At 40.5% G+C, this 16,194-nt stretch overlaps 1 long non-coding RNA gene across 1 annotated transcript in view; it reads right to left on the bottom strand.

The window, feature by feature from the left end:
• Positions 1 to 2,900: 2,900 nt before the first annotated feature.
• The window catches only part of LOC140844530 (uncharacterized), a 34,643-nt gene continuing 21,349 nt past the window's right edge, over positions 2,901 to 16,194 (bottom strand). The window contains exon 3 of the long non-coding RNA XR_012123019.1: positions 2,901 to 3,331. This is a non-coding gene — a long non-coding RNA (uncharacterized lncRNA). The remainder of the gene's footprint in view (positions 3,332 to 16,194) is intronic.

Here is a 16,194-nt window from a genome sequence, read left to right on the forward strand (position 1 = left end):
CAACTTGATTTTGAAAGCCAGACTACTAATCCAGGAGGACATGGCAGTTATGATTCAAGGGTCATGAGAAGATTTGCCTGCCGTAAATGCACTACTAGGTAAATGTCGAAGTAAGGACTTCTCTGCTGTGGCCTGAGGAATGCGGAGGCCGGGGACTCACTGCCTATGAAGCAAAGCGCTACAGTCATTAGTTCAGACTCAGAAGCTCTTCCTTAAAAAAGTTGATTTGTTTGAAAATGTAGAGTTATAATAGTTATGATGCAAATAAATAAATGTGGAAACAAAGAAATGAGATGATACAGGGTATGGAAAGTGCGTTTCCTCCCCACTTTGCAAGTGGGCTGGTGTAGAATCGTCACTTTTAAGGAGCTAGGAGTGTATCTACCTAGAGAGCAGTGTCAGCCCGTCTGGCAAAAGCCTTCCTGACCCTTCGTGGTTGACTGAAGCGCCGACTCTGACTCTTGGGAGCCTTCAGCCCTTCTTGCTACGTGAGTGAGAGCAGGTGGAGGCTGGCAGAGTCTGGTGGTGGGCCCTCTCCAGCAGACAGCGCTGAGGGTGGCATCTGCAGAGGGCAGAGAGGACTGAGCCATGGAGAGAGCTTGCAGGAGAGGGAGAGGAAGGGGTCACAGCAGTGTGACAGGGGAGCTGTGAGTTTTAGTATGTGTAGCCATGAACTCTGCTCAGATCTGCCTTTGAGGAAAAAGGTAATTTAGGTAAAAAGAGTGCTGTTAACTGCCAGCTCACAGTCGCAGTGCATTCAGGATATCCCTCAGTAGATGCTAGGAGGCCATGCTCTTCCTGCGGAGCCTCCAGTTCACAGGCAAGCCCTACGTGGGCACTAAAGCCTTGACATTTCCGCCCAAAGTGGGCTCCCCTAACCAGGCAATGTCTCCTCCAAGCTCCCCGTTGGATTGGCCGACGTGCGGTCAGACCTGCCTCCTGCTCTGAGGTTCTTCCTGCCAAAGTCCCTTCCTTTCCCCGTTTCCTTGCACAGGTGTCAGATCAGCATCGTATTTTGAAGGCTTTCCCTGCCCAGTTCTCCAGCCGCCTCCTTTTATTTTTCCCTGGCATTATTCCCCAGTAAACTGCTGGCTTTCCTAACTCTGTGTCAGCATCTGCTTCCTGGAAGACCCAACAGACACAGTAATTATCAGTTGTTCATAAACCCAGTGTTGCTAAGAAAGGTACTCCTTTTATATATACTTATAAATATTCACTAAATAAATCTAATGCAAATGCTGTAAGTGTAAGGGACTGAATTAATTGTATGCAAGTGCTATGGGCATTTTTTCCTGAATCAATCATCTACTTCTACTTAACACTGTTTAATTTCTCTTAATGGAAGAAAGAAAATAAGCTCATGTATTCTCAGTTTTCCACTGTAATTTCAGAAAAACCATTTACATAATGTTTTATTAATATTATTTTTTAACAGAATATGCTCGATATGTTGCTGATGTCTTAAATTGCATAGATTAGCATCATCTGATTTTGAGATTGTAATATTTACTGAAATTAAGGTTTTAGATCTGTATTTTGCTATCCTTTAGAATTCATGAACCCAATATCTCCTAATAATTGGATTTGAATCCCTAAGACACTTGTTTGTAATTTTTTTCTCTCTTGTTATAATAAATTTTCTATTTCTTTATTGATAATATTAGAGGTATTCTATCACTGGCTCATTAAATAAGCAACTAAAGGATTGATTTGAGAAAAATTACAATGATATATCACCTCACACCTGTCAGGATGGCTTTTATCAAAAAAACAAGGGATGAAGGATGTGGCGAAAAGGGAACACTTCTACGCTGTTGGTGGGATGGTACATTGGCACAGTCATTACAGAAAACAGTAGGGAGATTCCTCCAAACATTGAAACATAATTACCATATGATCTAACAATTCTACTTCTAGGTATTTATCCAAAGAAAATGAAACCATTATCTTGAAAAGGTATCTGTACCCCATGCTCACTGTAGCATTATTTACAACAGCCAAGACATGGAGGCAACCTAACTGTCCATTAATGGATGAATGGATAAAGAAGATATATCTCTCTCTATAATGGAATATTATTCAGCCATAAAAAAGGAAATCCTTCCATTTGTGAGAACTTGGGTGAACCTTGAGGGTATTATGCTAAGTGAAATAAGTCAGAGAAAGTCAAATATATATGATCTCACTTATATATGTGTAATGTAAAAACAAAAATCTAAACTCAGAAAAAGAGATCAGATTGATGGTTCCCTGAGGTGGGGGGTGAGGACAGGGAATTGGAGGAAGGTGGTCAAAAGGTACAAACTTCTGATTTTAAGATAAGTAAGTACTAGGGATGTAAAGCACAACATGAAGACTACACTTCACACCACTGTATGATACAGAGGAAAGCTGGTAAGAGAGTAAGTCCTAAGAGTTCTCACCACAAGGAGAAATGTTTTTTATTCTTTTTTTGCTTTTTCATTTTATTGAATCTATAGGAGGTAATGGATGTTAACTGAACTTACTGTGGTTGTCATTTCACGACCCATGCGTATCAGACCATTATGCCGCCCACCTAAAACTCAGTGATATGTGTCAATTACATCTTGATAAAATGTGGGGGAGAAAGACGTCCTCAAGTAATTGCCTATTTTCTGTCAGCAGGTAGTTTGGTCTTTTTAAAAAGATGTTGTGTTTGTGATTCTTCTCAGCATATTTTAATTATTTGGTACATGGTGCATGTTTAATATAAGTGGTGATTTAAGTGTCAAATCATAATTTCTGTTATTTCTTTGGTTTTTGTGTACCATTTTTATGTGTATATGTACATCTATGTGATTTAAGCTATTTTGACATAGTTCAAACGAGAACAGCTAAAAATATTCTGTTAAAGAACAGTACTGCCAGCACAGAAATGTTTCTATTAAGTCATTTATCATTTATTTACATGGTCTTTGAGGTAACTTCTGTATGTATATTAGTTTCACAAGGAGGCCCTAGCAAAGTACCATGAACTGGATGGCTTAAAAAACAGAAATTCATTCCCTCACAGTTCTGGAGACTAGAAGCCCGGATCCGGATGCTGGCAGAGAGAGTCCTTGCAGGGGCTCCAAGGGAGGCGGTTCCAGGCGTCCATCCTAGGCTCCAGGATTGGCCTGAGAATCCTGGCATCCCTTGGCTGACACATGCATCCCTCTGGTTTCTGCCTCTGTCACCAAGGGCGTTTTCATTTTCCTCTGTGGCTATCTCTGTGTTTCTTCTCTTCTTATGAGGGTATGAGCCAGATTGGGTCCAGGTCCACCCTGATTCAGCGTGACCTCATCTTAAGTTGATTACATCTGTGAAGATCCTATTTCCAGACAAGATCATATTCACAGGTGTCCACGAGGGTTAGGACTTCAACACATCTTTTTGAAAGACAAGGTCCAACACACAGTAATATGTAAAACTAAATTTTTGTTATTACTTTTAAGTTTATAGGCGACTTTACCTCATATTTTATTTACTTCCAAATATATCCCTTTTTTCACATCACATGTTTCTTCTCATGATGACTTGAAAATAATTATTGTGACTCATGTTTCATATTTGATCCTAGAACCATTAATATTTATTATCAATATGTGAGATAATACTACTTAACTAATTAAAATAGTACAATGTGAAGTAATTTAAATATTCTGAACAATTACATCCAAATGTTAATTATCTGATACTCTAACCTAACACAGGACCTGACAATTATGTCTTACTATTTTCAATTCCCTAATTCTGAAAGATCCCAAAGTCATGTAGGTTTTAGATTAAATTTCATGTCCTATTATAAATATGGCTTTCTTATTAACATAGGAGCTTGGTATGTACTCACGAACACATGCAAGATGGTGTGAGTGCAAAGAACACAGGCTTTGGACAGAACTTGGATTCAAGACCTTGTTCTTCTATTAACTTTTAACATTGACCATATTTAAGTTCCTCTTTTAAAATGATTCAAGTTGTTATGTGGCTTAAATGGCAATAGCTAACAGAGCTCACTGCATTATATATTAGTATAGTATATAGCTAATATACTAGTTTCTGTAGCACTTATTTGCCAAGCATTGTTCTAGGTGCTTCACATACATTAAGTAATTTTTTTCACAACTGTACCTATGAAGTAAGTACTATTACTATTCCCATTGTAAAGAAGGTTTTAAAGAAGACATGAAGAGGTTTAGGAACTTTCCCAAGGTCCATTAGCTGGTAATGATACAGCTGGAATTTGAACATGAGCATTCTGGTTTCAAAGTCCACACCCTTAGCAACACCACACTGCCTTCCCAGTAGGCGCTTTTATTGCAGAGCCCACTCAGTGGTCTGTGTGCCTACGTCTCACGTAGAGACGTAGTCATTTGCCTCTGAATCTGGATTAATGGAAATTCTCTTTTTACTGGAAAACTTGAGCTAGCAAGGCACTGAAGATCCTGAGTCCAGAAAAAAAATTTTACATTAAAAAAAAAGCGTAATGTCTTTGGAATAATATAGAAACTGTTGTCTGCCTCTGACCAGTACTGATTTCTTTTTAATTAATTTTGAAAATGCACAACTTCTTCCAGGCCCTTTGTGAGTGGCTACCAATAGAGTACTTTATAGTTTTTGATATGCAGTAATGACATAAGGGAGAGAGAGAGAGAGAGAGAGAGAGAGTGTGTGTGTGTGTGCGTGTGCGTGTGTAAACCTGGCACTGGGAGGACAGACAGTCTGCATGGGGATACTTAAACCACTCTCAAGGGTTGGAAACTGTTTAGCAACACTTAAGCGGCCTGATAACACTGTAAGCACAACAGAACATGAAAATATCCTCCTCACAGGCACAAGATTGAGGTGTGTACTCTAGAAATTAAACACTGTCTTTGTTGACTAATCTTGTAACTTCAGCATCCCCAGGAACAAAATGTAAATAATTGGGAAGGAAATGTGACTAGAAGTGACAATCTAGCCACTCATATACGTGGAGCAGCAGAAGTAAGCCTTGTTTGTTTAAATGGATGTGAAGAGTTAATTTCTGGCTCACGGCACCAGAGTGGGGGTCCACTATCTGGGGAGGAGCAGAGGGAATCTGGTAGGAGGGTAAATCAAGTGTCTGGCACATGCAAGCAGCAGGCTGTGGGAAGCCCCAGGCTCCCTGCCGATAACTTATCTCTCTCCTTCCTCTGAAGCTGGATCATGGTCTTTAAAATATAGTCAGACTATATTTTATGTTTGTGGCATGATGGAGTACTCGTACAAATTTAAACCTTTAAACATTTTAAATTATGTCATATTATAGACTTACCAAAATATACAGAAAATACAATGATACTGAGTTAGATCTAACAGATGTTAAGCCATCTAGTTAGAACATGCTTATTTTTTTCTTATGTGCTTGCATTTTTTCCTTCCTTCTCCTCCTCCTCTAAAAGTAACTTATTTATATACAATTTCAAACACATAAAAGAAGAAATAACAATCTTGTTTTGTCTACACCTCTACTTGCTTCCCCAACTCCCTAGATGATTTGGGGTCAAGTCCTAGGCATTGCATTACTCCATCCATACATTTTTTAACATTAATATCAAAAGATTAAGATTATTTAAATAGTCCGATCACTTCATCACCTCACATAAACTATTAATAGAAACTCTTTAATATCTGTATGTAGTCATTCAGTAGTCAGACTTTCCTGTTTTTTCTATAATTGCAATTGTGGAAATTAGAACCAAAGGAACTAATGTTCATACACTGCAGTTGACAGATCTCTTCCCTCCTCTAATCTGGTCCCTCATCCCTCTCTCTTTTCTTCTTGCAATTTATTTTTTGAAGAAATCCATACTGTAGATTTGTTGATTACATTTTAGGGACTCCATTTAATATTTTTCCTTGTCTGCTGTTTTTCCATATATTAGGAGTTGGTTCCAGGAGCTTAAGCAGATATAAATTCTATTTTTCAGCAAGAATATTTCACAGTTCTTCTGTGCACTCCTATCAGAGGCTCATAATGTGCATTGTGTCTTCTGTGATGGTTTCAGATTGCCACCTTCTCTTTAGAGAGGTAAAATGTTACAGATATGTTAAAATTCCATTGCCCCCTCGTTCCCTCCTCAGAGGTAAGTACCACCCTGAACTTCTTGTGTTTCATTTTCATGCATATTCTTACACTAATTATATATGCATATTTAAAAAACTAGACAAAGTGTTTGTGTGCTTTAACTTTTTACACAATTAGTATCACACTGCATGAATGTATTTACAGCTTTCTTTGATCTATGGTGGTATGAAGATCTAATTCATTTTATTTTAACAATATTGCCTTGTATGAATGAATTCCAGTTTATTTATTAATTTACCTACTTATGGACAGGCATATCATTTTCACTTTCCTCCCTTAAAATCAGCACTGTGATGAGCGTTCTGTGCCTGTCTCTGCGCGTTGGCGCTGACATGCTCCGGGTGAGGTGCCTGCAAGGGGGACCTCTGGCTCGTGTGGGTGCCTTGCTGCCGACTTGTGCTGGCTCAGAGAGCCTATTGTTAGGTTTTCAAAAATTTCGTGAGCTGGTTTTTAAACAGACTTTATTAAAACCTAAATCATATAAACTTACGATTAAAAGAGTTACACTGCAAACAAAAGTAATAAACACCAAAAGTTCATCACTTACTAATTATTTTACTATAATTTACTATGCTGTTATCACACATACTATGATTATCTATGCTCTTGAGGTTATTTATGCCTGTTTTATCCGAATGAGGAAATACTATATAATAGTGTGATACGGCTTATCTCTTTCCAGCTCTGCTCCAAGTGGCACCACATTAGACTGAAATCAGTCATGGTGGGAGTAGTCACAGCATGGAAATTGAATGCTACTACAAATCAGAGCTTAATTTATTGCTTTATTGATGGTCTAGGCTTAAGAAAGTAAGGGGAAAATGTTAATAATGCAGATTGGTCTTAAAAGTGTATTGTGTCTACAACAGTTACATTGTGAATAGCCCAAAAAGTGAAGAAACACTCTTCCAATATTCAGAAACTACTACCCAGTAACACATCCAATGTCACATTAAATGGTCACATTAAAATTCTTTGGGACATGATGTACTATTCAGTGAATGATGCAACAATTTAGAGGCCTAACTCACACTGTATTCAGAAACAAACTCCTCGTGGATCAAAAATCTCAATACACAGAGCACTTTCTTTTGAAAGAAAATGTAAGGGATTATCTTTGTGGCTGAGAGAGGCACCACCCAGATGCATTTTCAAGAAAGGGCTCATGTTGCACAAGCAGGAAGGACGGCTGTCCGCTGGCGGCTGTTAGCCTTGTGGATCCAGCTAGCTGCTCCTGAGGGACCGCCAGCCAATGACTGAGCAAGGTGGCACTTCAAGGTTCAGGCCATTCCCACCCACCAAGGGACCCCTGCAGGGGGGCCTTTGCTCTGAAGCCCCCACTGGGCTGCGGGCGACTTTGTCTGATCTGTGCTGCTCCCTCTCTTTCTTCCTTAGATACTAGCCTCCAACAAAATGTGCACACCTGACTTCATCTCAGGGCTGCTGCTCGGGGAACCCATCTGCAATGCTTTGATGACTTTTGAGTTAGGAAAAGCTCTACAGTGTGAGCCCATCATATTTTTGTTGCAATTACTGATTATGGTGTGGTTTGCATACAAGTGCACTGAATTTGGAATTCTCAATGCTGAATTCAGACTGGGCTCTAAAAGGACAAATTTGCTGAAATATTAAGAGTGGTTGTCTTGGGGGTGGTTAGGTATGAGTGAAATTTTTATGTTTGTTTATCTGTATTTTTTCAATTAAAAAAACATTTGTTGAGAAACCTATGCATTGCCAGGCATTGCTCTAAAACAGCAGGAACTTCAAACCTCAGACTGTCCTTGCTCTGAAGGGTCACACAAACGAGGCCAAGGCAGGGACACCCTACAGGAGTGTTTTGGTCAATTGGTTATATCTTCTCTTAATTTGTTTTGGCTAAATTAGCTTTGTTGAGAAACTTTTTAGGTTTCAATTGCAGGTGCTAGAATCCTTAGCTCTAGAAACTTACCCTTTCAATTGATTTGAGGGGTGAAATCATTCATTTTTTGGTAACATGGGTCTTTCTCACCTTATTTCAAAATGGTACTACAATGTATCTATTGTGCGAATGGGAAAATTTCTGCCAGCACTTAGCTGATTAGCTGGCCCTCACGTGTGTACATCAGCCACGTCCCGTTAGCTGGGGGCAACATGTAAGCGTGGCAACTAAGTGGAAAGGCTGGGCCAACGCACAAGTACTCTCCCCTCCTACCTCACAGGCGCCTGCCCCGTCCCCTCCTTGATCTCTGACAGGTGGCCCTTTCTTCACTATAGTGGAAAGAAGAGCGCCATATCTCTAGAAACTGGAGTAGGAATGAACATTGCAGCATTACTTGGCCGTAGACTGAGACAATTTTTAAAAAGCTATTTAGATTAATATTGAATGAAGAATGTGTAGGAATGAAAAGGAAACAGTTGTGTTCTGAGACTTTGAAATAAGCTGGCCCAAATCCCTTATGACAGAGAGAAATATGTGTCTAATGAGGCCAGTGGCACTAGACTAAACTCAGTGATAACAATGATTTAGAATCTGGCGTTGCAAAGTTTTGAGTTCTGTGTGAGTTGTAACACCCCCCACGTCCACTCGCCCTGACTTAGAAGAGACACTAACTCATCTCAGCCAGCCTTCAAAGGACCCCTAATTGGAGGAGGGGCTGGGGGGAGGACAGAGGACTAGCTTTACGTGCAACCTGTCAGGGATGTAGTCTCTGAATTTAGTCTTTCCAAACAGAAAAGATTGCTTACTGTTTTCCTTGTGAACCTATCACACATCTGGCAAGGTCCCAAAGACTCAATTTATTCTCTAGGGTCTTAGAACCAGAAAAAGACAAAGAAGATACTTTTCTCATGGTCACTCAGGAGAAATGGAATGAAATCTTGTGCAGCTGTAGTTAGAAAGGAAAAGCCTTAAAGACTAAGAAAATGTCTATGCCATTTGGGTTATTTTTTAAATTTAAAGTGGAGAGGCCTGAGAAAAGACAAGAATAAAAATTCTTCACAGTCAGTTTAGTTTTGTTTTATTTTATTGAAACTCTTATGGCCAGATATTTGGGGAAGAAAGAAGAGACTATGTGAAGCTATGCTTTCCTAGGCTTTCTGTAGTGCCCATGGGAATCAGAGTAATAAGCTCTCATACAGCCACGCCTGAAATCTAAGAACTCAGGGCCTGAAATCCTTAAGCTAAGGGACTGCCCTTGACCCACTTCTTCACATCATCTCCTCCTCCCAGACCGCGGAGGCTCTATGGGAGATTAGCTATTCTGACTCCTCATTTAGCAAAACTAGCATTTTTCATCTAAGACACTTTTTTTTACAACTTTATCTGAATATTGAATATATCATATCTTGGTATATAATTGGCAGTATTTCTTTCTTTCTTGGTGGTAAATAAAATAATGGGCCATTGTATAATATATTCAATAATGACAGCTCCTTTTTGAGGACCTTCTATGTACTAGCCACTCGGCTAAGTGTTCTGCAATCAGTATTCTACCTAATGTAATTCTCACAAAAATGTATGAGGATTCGCTAGATCTTACGTGTGCGAAAGATGGGAGACCTAACCCTGAAGGAAGGCTTTCAGCGGGCAGGTCTGCCCGAATCCAAACTCCGTCCTCTCCCCCCAGGATCACCACAGCCTCTCTGTGCCCAGCTTAACAGCGAAACAGCCACGGCGCAGTGATAACAGCAGAAATACTCCCGTGGCACTGACGTTGAGTGTGTGTAGATTGTGAAACGACAAAAATTCAGCCGAGTAATTTCAGAGATCAAATTGGCTTCACTGAATGACTCATGAATCGGGCAGCATCCCATCCAGTGAGCAGGGGGAGCCCCGATGAGCCGAGGAGAAGAAAGGTGTTTGAATGTAGAGAAGGGGTGGAAAACAGGGAACCATTAGCAAAGAAGGCATTGTTTTAGATAAGGTCGCCCTCCTGAGGGGAATGGAGACGGCCCATCGGTGAATGTCCGAGTGCTGGCAGTCTAGCGGTCACACTCCGAGAGGGCTGAAACTGTAGTCAGGTCAGGTATTAAGTTTTGGTGTGCTGACGTGGGGCCTTCACATAAGTGACTCTATTTTGGGACTGGTTATTTTTTTAACCAAACACACACAGACACACACTCAATACAGTGCACCTATAAAGTCGGTATTCACCATTAGCATTCTTATTTCGCAGAAGAGGAAGCACAGAGACATTGGGGGCAGAACTAGTGTCGATCCAGGCAGCTGGTTCCAGGGTCCTGACCGACCCGTCTTGCTCCCACACCAGGACTAACAGTTGACACCGGGGAGCTTCCCTCTCAGTAAAAGCTCAGAGCCAAGTGTCCACGGGGTCTGACCACGATTCAATCATGTTCTCAGGAAGCAGATAGTTCACGTTCTAGTTTATCACCCCATTCCCTCCGGCCCTGTACGCCTCCCTGCAGAGCGGTCTTTCTGTAGGTCGCAGAGGGATGTATAAACGTGGCTCCTTCAGCGTTGCTCACTGAAGTGCCAGGGCTTGGCCACATAAAACATTCGAGTAGATGATAGGGTAAAAGAGAATGGAACTAAGTCTGTACTACATAGGAGCCAAGCATTTTGCTTATGTTACCCATGCAATCCTCACAATAATCTGTTATTGTCCTCTTGTCATAGAGGGAGCTGCGGAGTGAGACGCGATGTGAAATAATGTGAACAACGTCACCTTCATGATGACAGAACAGGTCTGTCTGTGGGCCAAAGTCAGTACTCGGTTATGGGCCAAAGCTTAAGTGGTCAATAAAGGGAAGGAGAGGGAGGGAGGAAATCTGAGCCGAAACAGAAAACGAGCCTGCGCTGCGGCACACATCGGTCCGGAGGCCAGGGAGGACGCGCTGGGAGCGGCAGCAGCTGCCTGGGGAAAAGCACGGGAGCGGGAGTGACTTGCCGTGTTGGGGAGACCCTGGCTCTGAAAGGGGAGAAGAGGATCACATCTCATTTCGTAATGCTCAGCTTTAAAAGACCATAGGAAAAATCTGAACCTGGTCAGGAGCCAGTGGGAGGCCAAGTCCCCAAGAAGTGTCGGAAGGACAATATCATAATTATTAAGTGAAATGATTATTTAGTGAACATGCGAAAGTATATCCCATTAAACTGCAGCTGAGATTAATGAAAATCCTACAGTTAAAATTCAAACCCTGGCAAATGATACAGAACATTTAGCCAAGCTTCTACCACAAATCTGCTGCTTTTAAAAAAGTCAAAGATCTCCAAAATAAAGCTGCAGCAATTGAAAAAGCCCGTATGTGATTTACAATATGCCATTGAATTTGAAGGGCACTGGAGGGAGGTTTACTCAAACCTCATGAAGACCATGATTTAGAGCATAGGATGGAGCCACCAGTGTGGGCAGAAGTGAGAAAGGTTATTGCAAAAACAGCCTGTCTTCTCTTCCGTGGAAAAAAACCAGAAGCAGGGAGGATCTGCAGTCAATCAACACGGCCAAGCGACTCTAGCACACTAAAACACGTAGGTCGGCCCCGGGCTCTCAAAGGTAAGGTGGGTTTCACCCCCACCCCCCCCGCCACCCCCAAGACCCTGCACCACCATCCTTTGTAATCACTACAGGATAGATTCAGCAATGGGCTGAACTGAGATTTGGAACAGAGCACAGAGAAATCATATCACCAGCTGGAGCACAAAGTCAAGAAACATAAATTTCTTGGAAAATGGCCCTGTATTTTGGCAATTATCACTGTGAATGAGAATATTTTAGAATCTCAACTTAGAACAAAGTAGCAGGATTTTTTTCCTCCAAACTCCTCAACAGTATGTTTTACTCTTGTGTTTACCCCTGACTCACAAGTGCAGGAATGTTTTTATGTTTATTCCTGAATGATGTAAAGCATTCTATTCTGTAAAGCAATATCAGACTTTACTGTAAACTACTTATTGAAACTTTAAAGTTTTTTCTCCCCATAAAGGGCTTTTCTTTTGAAAGAGAATATCGTAAATGTATTTCTGTAGAATGCATTAAGAACACAATACTACCAGAGTTGAATCTATTAATGTTGACAGTTTAAACATTTCCATTTTCAAGCATAGACTTGGTATAGTCAGTCAGCCCAACCTAAAACCTCCTGTAATTACGAGTCCATCCAATAGAAAACAGAGACAAATGATAAGAGAAACACTTCTGGCATTATTCCTGGGTGTACAGTAAAGAACCTGAACAATTCCAGCTCATTCTACAGTAAATAGACTGTGGGAGCTCTAGGGTCTTGCTCCTGCAGAATTTAGTGTTCCTCACTAAAAGTCTGACATGATTTGGTTGTGACCTGGGGTCTGGGCAATCAGAGTAAAAGAGCCATTTCACATTTTTTCAGTGTGGGGATTTCATTTTTTACCACTATGTAATCTTGTATTCTCTCAAACAATCTCTGAGAAGCAAGTAGTAAATATAAATGGAAATAAGTTGGGAATGGGAACTCTTCTTGGAGTTAAAGACCCAAGTTCTAGTTCGGACTTCTGCCATTTAACACTTGGACAACCTTAACCCCTTAGCCTCAGTTTTGATTTTTTGGGTTTTTTTGTTTTTTGTTAGCTCACTTATTCAAGCTATATTTACTATGTGTCTGCTATTGTGCTAGACTCTGGGTTAGACACTGGAGGTACAAAAATTATCCCTGTACCCACAAACTCTGCCCTCCTGAAACTTAATAGATCATCAAGGAAAACAGACATTCAACAAAAAAATTGCACTAATTGTTGACTATAGTTTGGTAAGTGTGAAGAAGGAACAGTCGAGTATAGATGGCTAACTAATAATGGAGGTTCCTAATCTTACTTTTGTGGGTCCTAAATGATGAAATGTGGCTGGTGCATAGAAGTTTCAATAAATGGCAGCTGAATCTGAAAAGGTGTTTCTAAACAAGAGAAACTGGCAAAAAAAACCCAGCATCAGAGTCTCTGATTCCTATTTTAGTCTTCTTGCCTATCAGAAAACTGAAAGCAATCACCTTATCAGTGGGTTGGCAGAGGGAAAAGGAGAAATTTCTTTCAGCATATGTTTACCTTGAGGAGAGAGAAATAAAACATTTCAAGGACTCAAATTTAGTGTATCTGTTGATATATATAAACCTTAAAGGATTCATGTAATTCGTTTCTTTTTCTTTTTGCATACTGCTTTGGTTTCTCACTCTTTTGACAAGTGATTTTTTTTTAAGAGGCAGAGGACATCAAGCCATGGGTCAAGAACCAGTGGGTAAGGGATTTAACTGAAATGAATGTAATTTAATTTTGTGCAATTCACCACATTTTGATGTAGAAAAAAATAAAAGGAATCCGGCCTGCTAACTGAATGGAGCCTTGTTCTGACACCATTCATCACATACGATGACGATTCTGCTACAAGATAAACTAAAAATGGAATATTATAGACCCCAGAGGCAGCTTAGGAAGTTTCATAATGGCTTCACTCCATGACCTCTAAATCTTGACAGTAAAAATATCACTTTGTATGCAATGCCTCTATTTGTATATCATTGGTTGAGATATTTGTATTACTGTAGCCATCTTTAAGATCAAGAAACTAAAACAAAATAAAGGAGGAAGTTACTTCCTCAGGGAAATGTTATTAGTCAGAAGTAAAGCCAGAAATACAGCTGTCTGACTCACTTCAGCTGGGCTGGGCTCCAGGGGACAGTGGTGTACGAGGGGAAGTGGCAGCATGAAGAACGGGGATGGGAAGAAAAAAGCCCAGATGGAAAGAGAAGGGGAAAAAGAAGCTGAAAGGGAGAGACTGTAAAAGGAGTGCTTCCTCTATGCTGATTAGGAGAGGCTGACGATGCTTCTGTAGACATTTCAGGGAAAATACAATCTTGTGAAAGGTTTCCTTTGTTTGTTTTGAATGAAAATGCAAATTCTGATAAAGGTTCATAAGATCAAAACCTGGAAGGGATAACTCAATAGGATAGAAAGTAGAAATCAAGATTCAAAAAATTTTACAGATTGGAAACTGGGTCAAAACAAAGAATATACAATGTAGACCTGATCAGTTAAAATTCAACATTTAGATTCTCATTCTAAAGACAGACCCTTGCCCAACACCCATGGCTAAAGAAAACTGGATTTGTCCATACATTTGTTAACTCCCTCCTGACAACCTGAAATTAGTATAGGTCAATGTGCCAGAGGAGGTACCACATTAAAACCGTCAAGAGTATGGGCTTTGTTTTTAAAAGAACTTTGAGTTCAGGATCTATATCCTGACCTTGTAATTTGCTGTATGATCTTGAGAAAATTGTTTTGACCTTTCTGAGTTGCAGTTCCCTCATCTAGAAAATGTGCATAAAAATAGTACCTAACTTAGAGGGTTGCTGTGGAGATTAAATGGGGATAAACACTATAGTTAAAAGCAGACTTTGGAGCCAAAGTGCCTGAATTGAATTCTAACTCTGCTTATTATTATCCATTTGAGTCTACGTAAGTTGTACACCTTCGTCATGTCTTGATTTCATATGCAATATAGGGGTGATGTATATTGTCTACCTTATACACTGTAAGTGGTAAATAAATGAACACAAGTACTTAGAACAGTGCCTGGTATACAGAAAGCATCTGGTGAGAAATATTACTATTATGTAATTATGTATAAAATTAGCTCCTATCATGTGTCTTCATTTTTAATATTATTATTCCCACAACTTGTGTCACCTCCTTGAGCACTAGTGGGAGCAGTGACCCAAAGTCTCCCTATCTAATGACTACATGGCAAATTCCAAACACTTATTTCTGATTTAAATTCAGATGTCTTCTGTCCATCAGCCTTGCTGTGAAGCTCAGTTCTTGCTCTCTCTGTTTGGCCAGGATCTCACTTTCCCTTATCCCAGTTCCAGATGCTAATCTCAGGGTCCTCCAACCATGGGTGGGCCCCACACCCCTGCAGACAGATTTCCGTGGGACACTGAGCTCATACTGTTCTTTCCAACTCAATCCCATTGCCATATAGCTCATTCCAGCCTCTGTCCCTGGCTCCTCTGTAAACTCCCACTTGAGCAGTGAGAGGCCTGGGTCCCTACACAGACATCTTCAAGTCTTCAGCTGCAGTGCACATGAGCACCTGTTCAGAATTGTCAGCCTGGACCTGCCCCCTCCTCCTGGCAAACAATTTGATCAGTGAGAGCATATATAGCTCATAGCTCCTCTTGACTCTAATCCTACAGACTTGTCATGCCCAGAAATGGTTAGAGCAGCACCTTTCTCCCCAGCCCTTTCAGTGAGGCTGTTCCACACATTCACACTCAGTCTCTTTCAGTCACATTCTGCAAAAGGTTTTTAAAATTTGACATCTGCGAAGGTTCACTGTTTGTGCTGTAAAGTTCTATGGGTTTGGACAAATGCAGAGAGTCATGCACTCACCGTTACAGTATCATACAGATCGGTTTCCCTACCCTCAAAAAATTCCCGTGCTTCACCTACTGACCCCACACCCCCACGAGCCCCTGACCACCACTGCTCTATCTGCCTTCTCTACAGCTGTGCCTTTTCCAGAATGTCATATAGATGGTATCAAACTGGGGAGCCTTTTCGGACTGGCTTCTCTCCCTCAGCAACATGCATCTCAGAGGCAGGCCTATCGTCTGGCGACAGGACTAGTCAGCACTTCCTGGGCATCGCTTGCTCATTCATGTTTCAGTCTTGCCCACAACACGGTGAGAGGACAAAGACTGTCTTTCTTGTTCCTCATTTTATCCCCAGTGCCCAGCACAGTGCCTAGTAGATTCAAAAAAGGATCAGTAGCTATTTGCTGAATGAATGAACCCAATCAAGTCCTCTTGGACATTGTTGTGTTAAAGCATTTTGCTCTGATCTACTGCATGAATATTAATACCATAATTGTTTATATCTGGATTAGAACAATAGAATTTGTTGTCCAATTTATTTCCTAGTTCTTAAAAATTTCTTAGAATTTCCTTACATTTCATATTTAAAGTCATATTTCTCTGTAACCTTATTTGTGATTAGAATGAAACTGCAATAGTTAATTTGTTTACTTCTCTTGGTATAATTTGAATATATAAAAACAGCATTTAAAAAGTCTAAGTAATAACCTTTGGCATTAATTTTTACAACCTGAGAGAAGTCT

The sequence above is a fragment of the Manis javanica genome, chromosome 11, assembly GCF_040802235.1.
Source record: "Manis javanica isolate MJ-LG chromosome 11, MJ_LKY, whole genome shotgun sequence".
Taxonomy (NCBI): Eukaryota; Metazoa; Chordata; class Mammalia; order Pholidota; family Manidae; genus Manis; species Manis javanica.